This window comes from Pleurodeles waltl, chromosome 6, assembly GCF_031143425.1.
Source record: "Pleurodeles waltl isolate 20211129_DDA chromosome 6, aPleWal1.hap1.20221129, whole genome shotgun sequence".
Taxonomy (NCBI): Eukaryota; Metazoa; Chordata; class Amphibia; order Caudata; family Salamandridae; genus Pleurodeles; species Pleurodeles waltl.
Window position 1 is genome coordinate 1724469159 of NC_090445.1, and position 18369 is coordinate 1724487527.

Here is an 18369-nt window from a genome sequence, read left to right on the forward strand (position 1 = left end):
CAGTACACTTAATGGGAGAGTACCTGCACTTCTCAGCAGAGCTGCAGTACATTTAATGGGAGAGTACTGGCTCTTCTCAGTGCTGCTGCAGTACATTTAATGGGAGAGTATCGGCTCTTCTCAGTGTTGCTGCAGTACATTTAATGAGAGTACCTGCACTTCTCAGAACAGCTGCAGTACATTTAATGGGAGAGTACTGGCTCTTCTCAGCACAGCTGCAGTACATTTAATGGGAGAGTACCGGCTCTTCTCAGCACAGCTGCAGTACATTTAATGGGAGAGTACTGTCTCTTCTCAGCACAGCTGCAGTACATTCAATGGGAGAGTACCGGCACCTGCAGTACATTTAATGGGAGAGTACCGGCTCTTCTCAGCACAGCTGCAGTACATTTAATGGGAGAGTACCGGCTCTTCTCAGCACAGCTGCAGTACATTTAATGGGAGAGTACTGTCTCTTCTCAGCACAGCTGCAGTACATTCAATGGGAGAGTACCGCCTCTCCTCAGCACAGCAGCAGTACATTTAATGGGAGAGTACCGGCACCTGCAGTACATTTAATGGGAGAGTACCGGCTCTTCTCAGCACAGCTGCAGTACATTTAATGGGAGAGTACCGTCTCTTCTCAGCAGAGCTGAAGTACATTCAATGGGAGAGTACCGCCTCTCCTCAGCACAGCAGCAGTACATTTAATGGGAGAGTACCGGCACCTGCAGTACATTTAATGGTACAGTACCGGCTCTTCTCAGCACTGCTGCAGTACATTTAATGGGAGAGTACCGGCACCTGCAGTACATTTAATGGGAGAGTACTGGCTCTTCTTTGCACAGCTGCAGACATTTATTGGGAGAGTACAGGCTCTTCTCAGCACAGCTGCAGATATTTAATGGGAGAGTACCTGCACTTCGGGTCTCAGCACAGCTGCAGATATTTATTGGGAGAGTGCCTGCACTTCGGATCTCAGCACAGCTGCAGATATTTAATGGGAGAGTACCTGCACTTCGGGTCTCAGCACAGCTGCAGATATTTAATGGGAGAGTGCCTGCACTTCGGATCTCAGCACAGCTGCAGATATTTAATGGGAGAGTACCGGCTCTTAGCACAGCTGCAGATATTTAATGGGAAAGTACTGGCTCTTCTTGGCACAGCTGCAGATATTTAATGGGAGAGTGCCTGCACTTCGGATCTCAGCACAGCTGCAGATATTTAATGGGAGAGTACCGGCTCTTAGCACAGCTGCAGATATTTAATGGGAGAGTGCCTGCACTTCGGTTCTCAACACAGCTGCAGGACATTCGGTGGGTTTCTAACAACACACGTACCCCACAACAAGCCCACCACAGACAGCTCGTGGCACCATCGGCCAACCCCCTCCCCCCACCCCCTCCAACACCGAACTCTGTCTATGAGTAATACAGCTGCCACATCCTCTGGCCCGTGCCCCCCCCCCCCCCCCCCCCCGCCCCAGGACCCTCCTTGGCACAGTGTCATCCACCCCATCAACCCCCCTTTACCATTCGTAACTTCATTCCTACTGACTGACTGCAGTGTTCCCCTCGGTGACCCGACCCCAGGAGCCACTCACATCCTGCTGGGCAGGAACCCTGGCACCGCCTGCCTCAGAGCACAAGGTGCGTCGACGGACGAGCGAGCGCCGGGACTCCGAGCCAAGAGCTGCCTAGAGCGTTAGACGATAAAACTACCTCTCTGAGGCTCAGACCCGGGCGATAAGTGGGATCAAAGAAAGTGCGGGGTCCCTGAGAAGGGGTGGCCTATATAATTAAGGGCGTGGCTTAAACAGGTAAACCAAAACTTCCCTTCGAGTGGCACCCTACCAATACATGCACCGGTGACTGGCACAGCCCACCACCTCTGTGCGCTTTGCAGAGAGGCCAAGCACCGGGTGAGCGCGGTATGACCTTGGATTCAAAATACCTTTATTGACCCCCTGACGCTCACTGAGAGAACCCCCCGCCCCACGGCGCCCCATTGCGCTATTCAACGGGGATCCCGGAAGCGCAACCTCTCCTAGGAAATGCAAGATTAAGTAACATTTCCGAAATATAAAAAGGAACGACATGCATTACCAACGCGTTTATTTAAACTCATTTTTCAGAAATCAATCAGTGTTTAGCTGTATAGTGAAGTATCTGATCACAGGGACCGAAGGAGACCTGTTTCAATGTCCGTTTTTTTTGTCACTACCGGGTCTGAGAACCGGAGGGTCCCGGCCCACTTAAAGCCCTAACTCAGGTCTTACGCAAATGAGCATGAAACATAAGTGGGGGCACCACGGTAGCTCTTAGGGGCCCCACAGACTCCCCCCCCCCCCCCCCCCCCGCAGCTTCAAGAGCTCCGCCTCCTGGACATGAAGTTGTTGGCCTTGCGTGACCATGTGTGACCTTGTGCAACCAGCACCTTTGGGTCCTGAGCTGTGGAACACCTGAGGACCTGTTAAGCAGGTTTCTTAGGCGTTATCTCTTGAATGCAAATAACCAGGATGTTGACGTGTTTTAACACCTGTTTGAAACGTCCTACATTTGCTTTCAACAAACTGTGATTAGGTCAGGCTTACCAGGCATCTTTCAGCGGTCTGGTTGCCAAAGACCACTTGTGGACCACACTAAAAACATACAGAGGGCTTAGAGTCCGTCCAATGCTTACGACTGGTTGGCGTTATTGCCACTCTTGTGTGCTTGCTTCTCATTTGATGACTTGCCTGCTCTTCTCGTGTTTATCCCTCCCAAGGAGCAGAGCCTCTGTACCATACCTTCACTGGAGGACCTGAACTCTCCCACTTCAGGTAATTATTTCGTCCTTTGCTTTCGGCACTTTATGAAAGTGCACATGGTATATAAACCTCCTGCACGTGCTGCTTCTCACCCCCCCCCCCCCCTCCCCGCTGCTCTCCCTCCCGCCAGCAGACTTCACCAGTGGTTGTGCTCGCACTCACATGGAGTTTCTGGCAGAAAGGGGCCATGAAAGAGAATGACTTCTTTCTCTTCCAGACCCAGGAATAACTCTCGGTGCTTCTGCAGGTGACCAAGTGGCTTTTGGATTCGTTTCTATTCGGATGTAAGTAAATTAGGAGTGGGAAGCATTTTCCTTTAGCTTCTGACACTTCCCGATTGAGAAGTATTTGATAAACATAAACAATGCCATTTATAAAGATTGGAAATATTGAATTCAGGTCTGAAATGAGACATATTAAGATCGATGGTTGCTTTTCTATCAGTATTTTGAAATTTTCTTTCGTATCTTTTACTTGTTTTATACAATGCTTTACCATCAAGTATTAGCAAAACCAATAGGTTGGAACTCACTTTACAAAGATGAGCCCTATCGGCTTTGCCAATGCGTGTTTTGTTTACTAATCCAAGTGGAGTCCTCCATCTTGTATTGGTATGTAAAAACAGGAAAATGGTGTCTTTATTGACATGCATGCATGGTACTCCGCGCACGCGCCTATTATGTGGCAAGCAGCACGTAGACGGGCTGCATTGGCAAAGCCAGTAGACCCAAAAGGCGAGACCTATTAGCCTTGCCAACAGGGGCGGCTCCTCCGTTTGGGTGGAGGAGCGTTGCCCCAACCAGCAGCAGCAGCTGCCAAACTTCTACAATACTATGTTTATTATCGTTGTATTGAAGAAGGGGCGGGCCACAGACCGTGACGAGCTGTGGTGTTTGCGTTATATTGTATTTCCGCGTGGGGGCATGGAACAGCGTGACATCACTGACATGATGTCATGGTGTTCTATGTTCCTATGAAGACGGTTGCTTTCCTCTGTGCCCCCGCTGTTAGAAGACACTTCTTCTTTGCCTTGTACACCAATAAATGAAGAAAAATACTAATTGAAGTTTCACGTGTGCCTCACTTCAGTGGCGATGAGGGTGAAACTCGCTATGAACTAAACCAAGGCACGGAGGTTTAGTTCAGTGAAGGTGTTTAACCGAGCCTCAGCTTCGGCGAAGCTCTTCCTGGCTACGCAGACCTGTTGCTGTTTGTTTGGACAAGTTTGATCCGGATGTTTACAGACTTTCGTAGGTTTTGTGGAGCCTTTATTGGATCGCAGGGGCACAGAGATCATTAATTTTTACGAGCACTGCGCGGACAGCGTGACTTGTTAGTGCGAGCGCTTGTTACTTATTTACTAAGAGCGCTCGCTGCAGTTTTTTTTATTTTTTAGAGCAACTTGTGTTTACTTTTTATTTTTTGCCGGCGCGTGGAACTGGCAAAGCCGTTATTCATAGTTTTTTAGGCTACAACGATGCACGGCATACACGGCTGTTGCCATGACTCCGGCACAGCGCGTGTGAGAACTCGAGCGCAGCTTCTTGAACGCAGCTCAGCGCGTCAGTACATTCACTCAGCGCGTCTCAGTACATTCACGTGGCGGTTTGCACGCATATATTTTATTTTGTCCATCAAACCGTTTTTCTTACCGATTATTGAACAGTATCACCAAGAGACTTTTCCTGTTCTGCTCTCCAGAAGGATCTTCAATTTCTAACTCTCAGCTCAAAGAATAAAAATAGAAGACAGACTTCTGCAAAAGAAAAGAAAAAGAAAAAGAGAAGATGGACTTGGTGTTTTGGTACTCAGTGCGCCATTTTCATTTGGGGACATTGACAATTGAGTACTTGAGATTTTAACTGCTCTTTTGGTGCTCAGTTCGATCATTTCCTATTGGGGGCATTAAGATTAAGTGCAACAACGTTAAATATGCTCAGCACTTAGTACAACAGTGAAAGTATTTGAACATTAATAAACAGATTTACAATATATACTGCATGATCTATACGTTCTAAAACATGCAGAATGTTATACCTCCAGCGCCCTTCCTACAAGACCCAGGGGATCCGCCTCTTGAATGGAAACTTTGGTTACGGTCGTTTAAAGCATATCTGGGTGCCATTGATGGTCATAAGTTCAGACCGGAAAGAAAAAAAAGCTTATTGTATTATCATTTGGGAATTGAGGGCCAGAACATATTTGATCATCTTCCAGCCTATGAACTCGCTGAAGAGGAAGAATTAGATGAGTTTGAAAGGGCCATTGCTCAATTGGATAAGTATTTCATTAAAACAAAGAATATTGTCGTCCATCGCTACAAATTCTTCACAAGGCCCCAGTGAGAGTATTGATACTTTTATTACCGCATTAAAGGTGTTACCAGCTAATTGTGAATTTGAGAATTTCACTTCCCAACTCATCCGAGATCAACTTGTTGCGAGGTGTTCTTCGAAAAGAATTCAAAAGAAGTTACTGACATGTAAGGATCCTTCGTTAGATAGGCCCTTCATGAGCGCAAGTGGGGATGCTCAGCACTCCCCCTCAGCACGCATGTATGTTTGGCCGGCCGTCGCAGGCTGGCCAAACATACATGCGCACTAAGCTCGGTCCAACCCTGCAACGCAGTGCCAGGTTAGGGAGAACAGGCAGACTCTCCCAGTCTGCCTAGGAATGCCCTGGCTGGGTGCTCCGACCAATCAGAACGCTGCTGTCATGCTGCCAGCAGCATGACAGCAGCGTTCAGATTGGCTGCAGGGCAGGCTGGGAGACTGTGCCTGAGGCACAGGAAAGAAGAGCTGCATGATTTTGGTGGCAGCGGAGGCGCATTCAGGTAAGTTTCATTTTTTTTATTATTAATTATTTTTCACTCCCCGGTGCACCGCCCCACCAAGCGCTGTGAGCCGCTACTGTTTGCTAATGCCTGTTTTACATGTAAGTTTGCCACTGATCACGATGAGAAATCAGATCTGCTCCCTCAGGGTCTCCTGGGAGGGCGGCCTCTTTGACTCCCTGAAGAGGGGCCCTCTATGACCCACAATGAGGAGGGGGCCTATATGACTACCCCAAGGAGGGGGGCCTGTAACCCCCTCAGAAGGGGTGGCATCTGCAACTTTACCTGAGGAGGGGGCCTCTGTAGCCCTCCCAGTGGCAGGGTCCCCTATGACTCTCCTGGCGGAGGGTGCCTCTGTGGCCCTCCCAGTGGCAGGTCCCCTATGACTCTCCCTGAGGAGGGGGGCCTCTATGACTCTATCTGAGGAACGGGGCTCTTTGACTCCTTGAGGAGGGGGCTCTATGACTCCCTGAGGAAGGTGCCTCTATGACTCCTTGAGGAGGGGGGCTCTATGACTCCTTCAGGAGGGGGGCCTCTATGACTCTCCATGAGGAGGGGGGCTCTATGACTCCTTGAGGGGGGGTGCCTCTACGACTCTCATTGAGGAGGGGGACTCTATGACTCTCCCTGAGGAGGGGGGGCTCTATGACTCTCCCTGAGGAGGGGGGCTCTATGACTCTCCCTGAGGAGGGGGGCTCTATGACTCCTTGAGGGGGAGCTCTATGGCTCCTTGAGGAGAGTGCCTCTATGACTCCTTGAGGGGGGGTGCCTCTATGACTCTCCTTGAGGAGGGGGACTCTATGACTCTCCTTGAGGGGGGGTGCCTCTATGACTCCTTGAGGGGGGGTGCCTCTATGACTCTCCTTGAGGAGGGGGCCTCTATGACTCCTTGAGGAGGGGGCTCTATGACTCCTTGAGGAGGGGGGCCTCTATGACTCTCCCTGAGGAGGGGGGCTCTATGACTCCTTGAGGAGAGGGGCCTCTATGACTCCTTGAGGAGGGGGGCCTCTATGACTCTCCCTGAGGAGGGGGGCTCTATGACTCCTTGAGGAGAGGGGCCTCTATGACCCTCCTTGACGAGGGGGCCTCTATGACTCTCACTTAGCAAGGGGCCACTTTGACTCCCTGAGGAGGGGGGCCTCTATGACTCTCACTTAGCAGGGGGCCTCTTTGACTCCCTCAGGAGGAGGGCCTCTATGACTTCTTGAGGAGGCGTCCTCTATTACCCTCCCTGAGGACAGGGGCTAAGGGTGTAGTCTGTGACCTCCCTGGGATGGGTGTTCCTCTGGTCCTACCTGAGGAGGGAGGCAGGGGCTCTGCAGCCCTGTCTAATGGAGGGGCAGGGTTCTGTGACCCTCATTGACTTCTTGCCCCTGAAGCAGGGTGGGTTGAGCCAGAACAGAGCTTTAGGTCCTTTCTCTTAAAGAGAGTATTGGCTTGATTTACAGTTAGGCAGACGGTAGAGCGAAACGTACAGAGAACCGCCTGCCAAACCCTCGGCCTGCCTGCCTTATTTGTAGTGAGGGAGACTGTCACTTACAGCGACGCAGACCATTGTTTATAGAGAGGCGGACTATTGTTTACAGGGAGGCAGACCATTGTTACAGGAGAGGCTGGCCATTGTTTACAGGGAGGCTGGCCATTGTTTACAGAGAGGCGGACCATTGTTTACAGAGAGGCTGGCCATCGTTTATAGGGAGGCTGACCGGCCATTGTTTACAGCGAGGTGGACCATTGTTTACAGAGAGGTGGACCATTGCTTACAGAGGGTCGGACCATCATTTACAGGGAGGCTGGCCATTGTTTACAGAGAGGCCCACCATTGCTTACAGAGGGGCGGACCATCATTTACAGGGAGGCTGGCCATTGTTTACAGAGAGGCGGACCATTGCTTACAGAGGGGTGGACCATTGTTTACAGAGAGGCGGACCATTGTTTGCAGAGGGGCTGGCCATCATTTACAGGGAGGCTGGCCATTGTTTACAGAGAGGCGGACCATTGCTTACAGAGGGGTGGACCATTGTTTACAGAGAGGCGGACCATTGTTTGCAGAGGGGCTGGCCATCATTTACAGGGAGGCTGGCCATTGTTTACAGAGAGGCTGGCCATCGTTTATAGGGAGGCTGACCGGCCATTGTTTACAGCGAGGTGGACCATTGTTTACAGAGAGGTGGACCATTGTTTGCAGAGGGGCTGGCCATCATTTACAGGGAGGCTGGCCATTGTTTACAGCGAGGTGGACCATTGTTTACAGAGAGGCAGACCATCATTTACAGAGAGGCTGACCATTGTTTACAAGGGAGGCTGGCCATTGTTTACAGGAGAGGCGGACCATTGCTTACAGAGGGGCGGACCATCATTTACAGGGAGGCTGGCCATTGTTTACAGAGAGGCTGGCCATCGTTACAAGGGAGGCTGGCCATCGTTACAAGGGAGGCTGGCCATCGTTTACAACGTAGTGGACCATTGTTTACAGAGAGGCGGACCATCATTCACAGAGAGACAGACGATTGTTTACAGAGAGGAAGATCATCGTTTACAGAGAGGCGGACCATTGCTTACAGAGGGGCGGACCATCATTTACAGGGAGGCTGGCCATCGTTACAAGGGAGGCTGGCCATCGTTTACAGCGTAGTGGACCATTGTTTACAGAGAGGCGGACCATCATTCACAGAGAGACAGACGATTGTTTACAGAGAGGAAGATCATTGTTTACAGGAGAGGCGGACCATTGCTTACAGAGGGGCGGACCATCATTTACAGGGAGGCTGGCCATTGTTTACAGAGAGGCAGACCATCATTTACAGAGAGGCTGACCATTGTTTACAAGGGAGGCTGGCCATTGTTTACAGGAGAGGCGGACCATTGCTTACAGAGGGGCGGACCATCATTTACAGGGAGGCTGGCCATTGTTTACAGAGAGGCTGGCCATCGTTACAAGGGAGGCTGGCCATCGTTACAAGGGAGGCTGGCCATCGTTTACAGCGTAGTGGACCATTGTTTACAGAGAGGCGGACCATCATTCACAGAGAGACAGACGATTGTTTACAGAGAGGAAGATCATCGTTTACAGAGAGGCGGACCATTGTTTGCAGAGGGGCTGGCCATCATTTACAGGGAGGCTGGCCATTGTTTACAGCGAGGTGGACCATTGTTTACAGAGAGGCAGACCATCATTTACAGAGAGGCTGACCATTGTTTACAAGGGAGGCTGGCCATTGTTTACAGGAGAGGCGGACCATTGCTTACAGAGGGGCGGACCATCATTTACAGGGAGGCTGGCCATTGTTTACAGAGAGGCTGGCCATCGTTACAAGGGAGGCTGGCCATCGTTACAAGGGAGGCTGGCCATCGTTTACAACGTAGTGGACCATTGTTTACAGAGAGGCGGACCATCATTCACAGAGAGACAGACGATTGTTTACAGAGAGGAAGATCATCGTTTACAGAGAGGCGGACCATTGTTTGCAGAGGGGCTGGCCATCATTTACAGGGAGGCTGGCCATTGTTTACAGAGAGGCTGGCCATCGTTTATAGGGAGGCTGACCGGCCATTGTTTACAGCGAGGTGGACCATTGTTTACAGAGAGGTGGACCATTGTTTACAGAGGGTCGGACCATCATTTACAGAGAGGCTGGCCATTGTGTACAAGGGAGGCTTGCCATTGTTTACAGAGAGGCGCACCATTGCTTACAGAGGGGCGGACCATCATTTACAGGGAGGCTGGCCATTGTTTACAGAGAGGCTGGCCATCGTTACAAGGGAGGCTGGCCATCGTTACAAGGGAGGCTGGCCATCGTTTACAACGTAGTGGACCATTGTTTACAGAGAGGCGGACCATCATTCACAGAGAGACAGACGATTGTTTACAGAGAGGAAGATCATCGTTTACAGAGAGGCGGACCATTGCTTACAGAGGGGCGGACCATCATTTACAGGGAGGCTGGCCATCGTTACAAGGGAGGCTGGCCATCGTTTACAGCGTAGTGGACCATTGTTTACAGAGAGGCGGACCATCATTCACAGAGACACAGACGATTGTTTACAGAGAGGAAGATCATTGTTTACAGGAGAGGCGGACCATTGCTTACAGAGGGGCGGACCATCATTTACAGGGAGGCTGGCCATTGTTTACAGAGAGGCAGACCATCATTTACAGAGAGGCTGACCATTGTTTACAAGGGAGGCTGGCCATTGTTTACAGGAGAGGCGGACCATTGCTTACAGAGGGGCGGACCATCATTTACAGGGAGGCTGGCCATTGTTTACAGAGAGGCTGGCCATCGTTACAAGGGAGGCTGGCCATCGTTACAAGGGAGGCTGGCCATTGTTTACAGCGTAGTGGACCATTGTTTACAGAGAGGCGGACCATCATTCACAGAGAGACAGACGATTGTTTACAGAGAGGAAGATCATCGTTTACGGAGAGGCGGACCATTGCTTACAGAGGGGTGGACCATTGTTTACAGAGAGGCAGACAATCATTTACAGCGAGGTGGGCCATTGTTTACAGAGGGGTGGACAATTGTTCAAAGAGAGGCGGACCATCGTTTACAGAGAGGCGGACCGTTGTTGATTTTAAGAGGGAACTCTACCTTACAATTGATTAACTTAACCAGAGGAAATGGTTGTAGCTCAGGTTAAAAATGACGCACAGGAGAGAATAGAGACGCATTTTACCAAATGCTTCACATTGTAAATATGAAGCAGTGAATTCATGGCACAAGCTCCTTGTAAATATAGGGCCTGCCTCTAAAGAAAAGGGCAGGAATGCATCATATTTACAAGATAAGGGAGCATTCCTGTCCTTGACCTCTGCACTGGTACACAACGGGCTGCCATGTGGCAAAGCAGGCACCCTTGCAGGGTGACTGTGTTCCAGGGATAATTGTTTTTGTGCAGGAAGGGACACCTTCCTGCAGAAATCAATCACAAGAGGCATTTTCCTCTATGTGTGCTGGAGAAAGCAGGACACATAGAGGAAAAATGTTGCACCTCCCTTTGGGGAGGCATAGGCTTCTGATGCATTCCCAGGTTTACAAAACCTTGTAAATCTAGGAATGCGTCAACATCCATAGGTGTGGGAAGCCTTTGTGACCCAAGGTGAGGCAATGCAGCGACTTATACTGCACCGCCATACTACATATCTACAAGGCCTTGTAAAGCCGCAGGGCGGCCTTGTAAATGAGGCTCTGCAGCCCTGCACTGCTGTCTCAAAACGTGACACACTGGCAGGCTAGGCTGCTTGTAAATATGGCCTGTCCCTTCCAGACACACAGCATACACACACAGTGTGTGCAGGGCTCAGACAGCCTGTCCCTTCCAGACACACAGCATACACCCACACGGTGTGCGCAGGGCTCAGACAGCCTGTCCCTTCCAGACACACAGCATACACACACAGTGTGTGCAGGGCTCAGACAGCCTGTCCCTTCCAGACACACAGCATACACCCACACGGTGTGCGCAGGGCTCAGACAGCCTGTCCCTGCCAGACACACAGCATACACCCACACGGTGTGCGCAGGGCTCAGACAGCCTGTCCCTTCCAGACACACAGCATACACACACAGTGTGTGCAGGGCTCAGACAGCCTGTCCCTTCCAGACACACAGCATACACCCACACGGTGTGCGCAGGGCTCAGACAGCCTGTCCCTTCCAGACACACAGCATACACCCACACGGTGTGCGCTGGGCTCAGACAGCCTGTCCCTTCCAGACACACAGCATACACCCACACGGTGTGCGCAGGGCTCAGACAGCCTGTCCCTGCCAGACACACAGCATACACCCACACGGTGTGCGCAGGGCTCAGACAGCCTGTCCCTTCCAGACACACAGCATACACCCACACGGTGTGCGCTGGGCTCAGACAGCCTGTCCCTTCCAGACACACAGCATACACACACAGTGTGCGCAGGGCTCAGACAGCCTGTCCCTTCCAGACACACAGCATACACCCACACGGTGTGCGCAGGGCTCAGACAGCCTGTCCCTGCCAGACACACAGCATACACACACAGTGTGTGCAGGGCTCAGACAGCCTGTCCCTTCCAGACACACAGCATACACCCACACGGTGTGCGCTGGGCTCAGACAGCCTGTCCCTTCCAGACACACAGCATACACACACAGTGTGTGCAGGGCTCAGACAGCCTGTCCCTTCCAGACACACAGCATACACACACAGTGTGTGCAGGGCTCGGACAGCCTGTCCCTTCCAGACACACAGCATACACACACAGTGTGTGCAGGGCACGGACAGCCTGTCCCTTCCAGACTCACAGCATGCACACACAGTGTGTGCAGGGCTCGGACAGCCTGTCCCTGCCAGACACACAGCATACACACAGAGTGTGCGCAGGGCTCGGACAGCCTGTCCCTTCCAGACTCACAGTATACACACACAGTGTGTGCAGGGCTCGGACAGCCTGTCCCTTCCAGACACACAGCATACACCCACACGGTGTGCGCAGGGCTCAGACAGCCTGTCCCTTCCATACACACAGCATGCACACACAGTGTGTGCAGGGCTCGGACAGCCTGTCCCTTCCAGTCACACAGCATGCACACACAGTGTGTGCAGGGCTCGGACAGCCTGTCCCTGCCAGACACACAACATACACACACAGTGTGTGCAGGGCTCAGACAGCCTGTCCCTTCCAGACTCACATTATACACACACAGTGTTTGCAGGGCTCAGACAGCCTGTCCCTTCCAGACACACAGCATACACCCACACGGTGTGCGCAGGGCTCAGACAGCCTGTCCCTGCCAGACACACAGCATACACCCACACGGTGTGCGCAGGGCTCAGACAGCCTGTCCCTTCCAGACACACAGCATACACCCACACGGTGTGCGCAGGGCTCAGACAGCCTGTCCCTTCCAGACACACAGCATACACACACAGTGTGTGCAGGGCTCAGACAGCCTGTCCCTTCCAGACACACAGCATACACCCACACGGTGTGCGCTGGGCTCAGACAGCCTGTCCCTTCCAGACACACAGCATACACACACAGTGTGTGCGGGGCTCAGACAGCCTGTCCCTTCCAGACACACAGCATACACCCACACGGTGTGCGCAGGGCTCAGACAGCCTGTTCCTGCCAGACACACAGCATACACACACAGTGTGTGCGGGGCTCAGACAGCCTGTCCCTTCCAGACACACAGCATACACACACAGTGTGTGCGGGGCTCAGACAGCCTGTCCCTTCCAGACACACAGCATACACACACAGTGTGTGCGGGGCTCAGACAGCCTGTCCCTTCCAGACACACAGCATACACCCACACGGTGTGCGCAGGGCTCAGACAGCCTGTTCCTGCCAGACACACAGCATACACACACAGTGTGTGCGGGGCTCAGACAGCCTGTCCCTTCCAGACACACAGCATACACACACAGTGTGTGCAGGGCTCAGACAGCCTGTCCCTTCCAGACACACAGCATACACCCACACGGTGTGCGCTGGGCTCAGACAGCCTGTCCCTTCCAGACACACAGCATACACACACAGTGTGTGCGGGGCTCAGACAGCCTGTCCCTTCCAGACACACAGTATACACACAGAGTGTGTGCAGGGCTCAGACAGCCTGTCCCTTCCAGACACACAGCATACACCTACACAGTGTGCGCAGGGCTCAGACAGCCTGTCCCTTCCAAACACACAACATATCCTCACATTGTGTTGAAGACTCAGCCAGCCTGGCCCTTCGAGACACACAACATACCCACGGTGTGTGCAGTACTCAGACGGGCTGTCCCTTTCAGACACAAACCAAGGACACACTGTGTGCAAGACACAGCCAGCCTGTCCCTTCCAGACACACAGCATACACACACAGTGTGTGCAGGGCTCATACTTCCTGTCCCTTCCAGACACATAGCATACACACACATTGTGTGCAGGGCTCATACAGCCTGTCCCTTCCAAGCACACAGCATACACACAGAGTGTGTGCAGGGCTCAGACAGCCTGTCCCTTCCAGACACACAGCATACACACACAGTGTGTGCGGGGCTCATACTGCCTGTCCCTTCCAAGCACACAACATACACCCACACGGTGTGCGCAGGGCTCAGACAGCCTGTCCCTTCCAGACACACAGCATACACACACACAGTGTGTGCAGGGCTCAGACTGCCTTGTCCTTTATATAAACACAGCACAGACACACTGTGTGCGCAGGGCTCAGACAGCCTGTCCCTTCCAGACAAAGAAGAGCACTTTTTTTTAAATCAAAGTCTGAAAAGCAGTGATGCGTTGTGTACAGACAGTGCAGGCACAGCCCAAGCCCTGCCACCAGCAACGCCCCCCCCCCCCCCCCCATCCTCCTCTTCCTCGCCCCCTCTGTCTCGAAGGACACTGAGAGCTTTTCTTGGTGGCAACTGGGCCCTGGCAACTGGGTGCACTGAGCACAAGTGTGTGCCTGCAGATGCTCCCAGAATGCATTGCTGGAATGTGGCCACAGGCAGCTGACCCCCCCCCCCCCCCCCCGCACACTCTGAACTTCTTTCTTAAGCAGCAGGTGGGAGGAGGCACAAATCCCCCCATCCCCCACGATGTGGTGCCCAAAACACAATAATCAGAGTATTGTGTACTTGTCCCAGCAGAGTCATCTACAGCGAGAGGCCAAGGACTGGCGGGGGCGGGGTGGGGGCAGAGTAATGCTGGCAGACGGGGCGGCACACAGCCCTGGGCAGGAGGGACGGGGACAATAACCGAGGGGCCCGTCACTGAGGGGCCAGTCACTGAGAGCCCAGTCCCCGAGGGCCCAGTCACTGAGGGTCCAGTCACTCAGGGGCCAGTCACTGAGGGCCCAGTCACCGAAGGTCCAGGCACTGAGGGTCCAGGCACTGAGGGCCCAGTCACCGAGAGCCCAGTCACCGAGGGTCCAGGCACTGAGGGTCCAGTCACTCAGGGGCTAGGCACTGAGGGGCCAGTCACTGAGAGCTCAGTCACTGAGGGCCCAGTCACTGAGGGTCCAGGCACTGAGGGGCCAGGAACTGAGGGGCCAGGAACTGAGGGGCCAGTCACTCAGGGGCTAGGCACTGAGGGTCCAGTCACTGAGAGCCCAGTCACTGAGAGCCCAGGCACTGAGGGCCCAGTCACTGAGGGTCCAGGCAATGAGGGGCCAGGCACTGAGGGGCCAGTCACTCAGGGGCTAGGCACTGAGGGTCCAGTCACTGAGAGCCCAGTCACTGAGGGTCCAGTCACTGAGGGGCCAGTCACTGAGGGGCCAGTCACTGAGGGGCCAGTCACTGAGGGGCCAGTCACTCAGGGTCCAGTCACTGAGGGTCCAGTCACTGAGGGTCCTGTCACTCAGGGTCCAGGCACTGAGAAACCAGGCACTGAGGGGCCAGTCACTCAGAGCCCAGTCACTCAGGGTCCAGGCACTGAGGGGCCAGTCACTGAGTGCCCCCCTTACCCAAGGTCTGAGAGAGCCAACCATAGGAGGCGGGTCAGTCACTGAGGGACCCCCTACACAAGGCTGCCAGAGGCCAGTCAGCAGACAGCAAGCCACGCGTGGGGGTGTCAGACCCTGATCAGGGGTCCACAACCGTGGGGGTTGATGCTGTTTGCCTCAGATGTCTGGGGGCACACCCTGCTTTGGCTTTGCACACTGGACCACGAACACCCCCTTCAGGACTTGACTCTCAGTGGTAGTAAAGGAGAACACTCACAGGTTTCTGATGGCGATACTGTGGGGGCAGAGGCCCAAAACTCAACAGTTTAACCACTGACTAGCTCAGTCCTTGGCTTTTCAGTAAAAGTCCATACTTTGAGCATCACAGCAGCACAAGGTTAAAGGATCTCACCCACAGGCAGAGCTGTATCCTCTCCTGTGTCGCATTGTAGCTCTAATGCGCTCCCCCAGTGTCTGTGGTGACCCCCGCTGCAAGTTTGGCTGCACACCAATAGGCAGTGATGACAATTTTCTCTGATGGAACGTGGTGTGGCATGCAAGGAAGTGGGGTGGATGACACAAGCAACAACGCAGGAGGAGGGTGGGGGCTGGGCAAGTAACAATAAGGACAGGAGGGAGGGAAAGGATGCAAGTGAAAGGAAAAAAAGTACCTCTGAAAGCAGTGAGCAGTGCAAGGGAAGCAGTAATTGGGCCATGCTCCATGTAGAGACAAACACATGAAGAGGAAGTAAAAACCAGCAGTCGCTGACGCAGAAATGCAATGACGAAGAGAATGACAAGGGGCCAATGGTAAGCAATGAATGGGCTCTCACCTCCCTGTAACGAAAAAAACTTTCTCGCAAGAGACATTGCTTGCTCTGTCTGAGGTGAGGCCTAAAGTATAGGGTTTGGAGCAAAACTATCAAAAAACACACAAGGGACGGTGGCTGCCAAACAAACTCAGGAACACAAGATCACAAACAGTGCCTGCAAAACATTTAGGGGTTCAGGGTGAAGCCAGGAGAGGGCGGAAATGTGTCCTGCCTAAGGGGAAACAGCCTTTACCACACAGGAGCATTACCAGGCAGGTATTTTTGTTTTAAATAACAGGCTTTTAATGTTATTTTCAAAAAAGTGATTTCAGGATTTAGAAATGGGTAGAGGTAAAGGCAGGTGAGGGTGAATTTAGGGTTCGGGTGGGTAGAGGTAAAGGCAGGTGAGGGTGAATTTAGGGTTCAGTGGTAGAGGTAAAGGCAGGTGAGGGTGAATTTAGGGTTCAGGTGGTAGAGGTAAAGGCAGGTGAGGGTGAATTTAGGGTTCGGTGGGTAGAGGTAAAGGCAGGTGAGGGTGAATTTAGGGTTCGGGAGTGTAGAAGTAAAGGCAGGTGAGGGTGAATTTAGGGTTCAGGTGGGTAGAGGTAAAGGCAGGTGAGGGTGAATTTAGGGTTCGGTGGGTAGAGGTAAAGGCAGGTGAGGGTGAATTTAGGGTTCGGGAGTGTAGAAGTAAAGGCAGGTGAGGGTGAATTTAGGGTTCAGGTGGGTAGAGGTAAAGGCAGGTGAGGGTGAATTTAGGGTTCGGGTGGGTAGAGGTACAGGCAGGTGAGGGTGAATTTAGGGTTCAGGTGGGTAGAGGTAAAGGCAGGTGAGGGTGAATTTAGGGTTCGGTGGGTAGAAGTAAAGGTAGATGTGGGTGTGGGTGAATTTAGGGTTTGGGTGGGTAGAAGTAAAGGCAGGTGAGGGTGAATTTAGGGTTCAGGTGGGTAGAAGTAAAGGCAGGTGAGGGTGAATTTAGGGTTCAGGTGGGTAGAGGTAAAGGCAGGTGAGGGTGAATTTAGGGTTCAGGTGGTAGAGGTAGAGGCAGATGAGGGTGAATTTAGGGTTCAGGTGGGTAGAGGTAAAGGCTGGTGAGGGTGAATTTAGGGTTCGGTGGGTAGAGGTAAAGGCAGGTGAGGGTGAATTTAGGGTTAGGGTGGGTAGAGGTAAAGGCAGGTGAGGGTGAATTTAGGGTTCGGTGGGCAGAGGTAAAGGTAGATGAGGGTGAATTTAGGGTTCGGTGGGTAGAGGTAAAGGCAGGTGAGGGTGAATTTAGGGTTCGGGTGGGTAGAGGTAAAGGCATTTGAGGGTGAATTTAGTATTCGGGTGGGTAGAGGTAAAGGCAGGTGAGGGTGAATTTAGGGTTCAGCTGGATAGAGGTAAAGGCAGGTGGGGGTGAATTTAGGGTTCAGGTGTAGAGGTAAAGGCAGGTGAGGGTGAATTTAGGGTCCGGGTGGGTAGAGGTAAAGTCAGGTGAGGGTGAATTTAGGGTTCGGGTGGGTAGAGGTAAAGGCAGGTGAGGGTAAATTTAGGGTTCGGGTGGGTAGAGGTAAAGGCAGGTGAGGGTAAATTTAGGGTTCAGGTGGGTAGAGGTAAAGGCAGGTGAGGGTGAATTTAGGGTTCGGGTGGGTAAAGGTACAGGCAGGTGAGGGTGAATTTAGGGTTCAGGTGGGTAGAGGTAAAGGCAGGTGAGGGTGAATTTAGGGTTCAGGTGGGTAGAAGTAAAGGTAGGTGTGGGTGAGGGTGAATTTAGGGTTCAGGTGGTAGAGGTAGAGGCAGATGAGGGTGAATTTAGGGTTCAGGTGGGTAGAGGTAAAGGCTGGTGAGGGTGAATTTAGTGTTCAGTGGGTAGAGGTAAAGGCAGGTGAGGGTGAATTTAGGGTTAGGGTGGGTAGAGGTAAAGGCAGGTGAGGGTGAATTTAGGGTTCGGTGGGCAGAGGTAAAGGTAGATGAGGGTGAATTTAGGGTTCGGTGGGTAGAGATAAATGCAGGTGAGGGTGAATTTAGGGTTCGGGTGGGTAGTGGTAAAGGCATTTGATGGTGAATTTAGGATTCGGGTGGGTAGAGGTAAAGGCAGGTGAGGGTGAATTTAGGGTTCAGCTGGATAGAGGTAAAGGCAGGTGGGGGTGAATTTAGGGTTCGGGTGGGTAGAGGTAGACGCAGGTGAGGGTGAATTTAGGGTTCGGGTGGGTAGAGGTAAAGGCAGGTGATGGTGAACTTAGGGTTCGGGTGGTAGAGGTAAAGGCAGATGAGGGTGAATTTAGGGTTTGGGTGGGTAGAGGTAGACATAGGAGAGGGTGAATTTAGGGTTCAGGTGGGTAGAGGTAAAGGCAGGTGATGGTCAACTTAGGGTTCGGGTGGTAGAGGTAAAGGCAGATGAGGGTGAATTTAGGGTTCGGTGGGTAGAGGTAGACGCAGGTGAGGGTGAATTTAGGGTTCGGGTGGGTAGAGGTAAAGGCAGGTGATGGTGAACTTAGGGTTCGGATGGAAGAGGTAAAGGCAGATGAGGGTGAATTT

General features: G+C 52.5%; 1 protein-coding gene across 4 annotated transcripts in view; it reads right to left on the bottom strand.

Annotated features, from left to right (window-relative positions):
• The window catches only part of DDR1 (discoidin domain receptor tyrosine kinase 1), a 465777-nt gene that overhangs the window by 293912 nt on the left and 153496 nt on the right, over positions 1–18369 (bottom strand). For 3 of the 4 annotated variants that reach the window (XM_069241967.1, XM_069241968.1, XM_069241965.1), the window contains exon 2: positions 4441–4544. The exons of the other annotated variant lie outside the window; for it this stretch is intronic. The gene's annotated coding sequence lies outside the window, so the exon portion shown is untranslated. The remainder of the gene's footprint in view (positions 1–4440; positions 4545–18369) is intronic. 4 annotated transcript variants of the gene reach the window in all.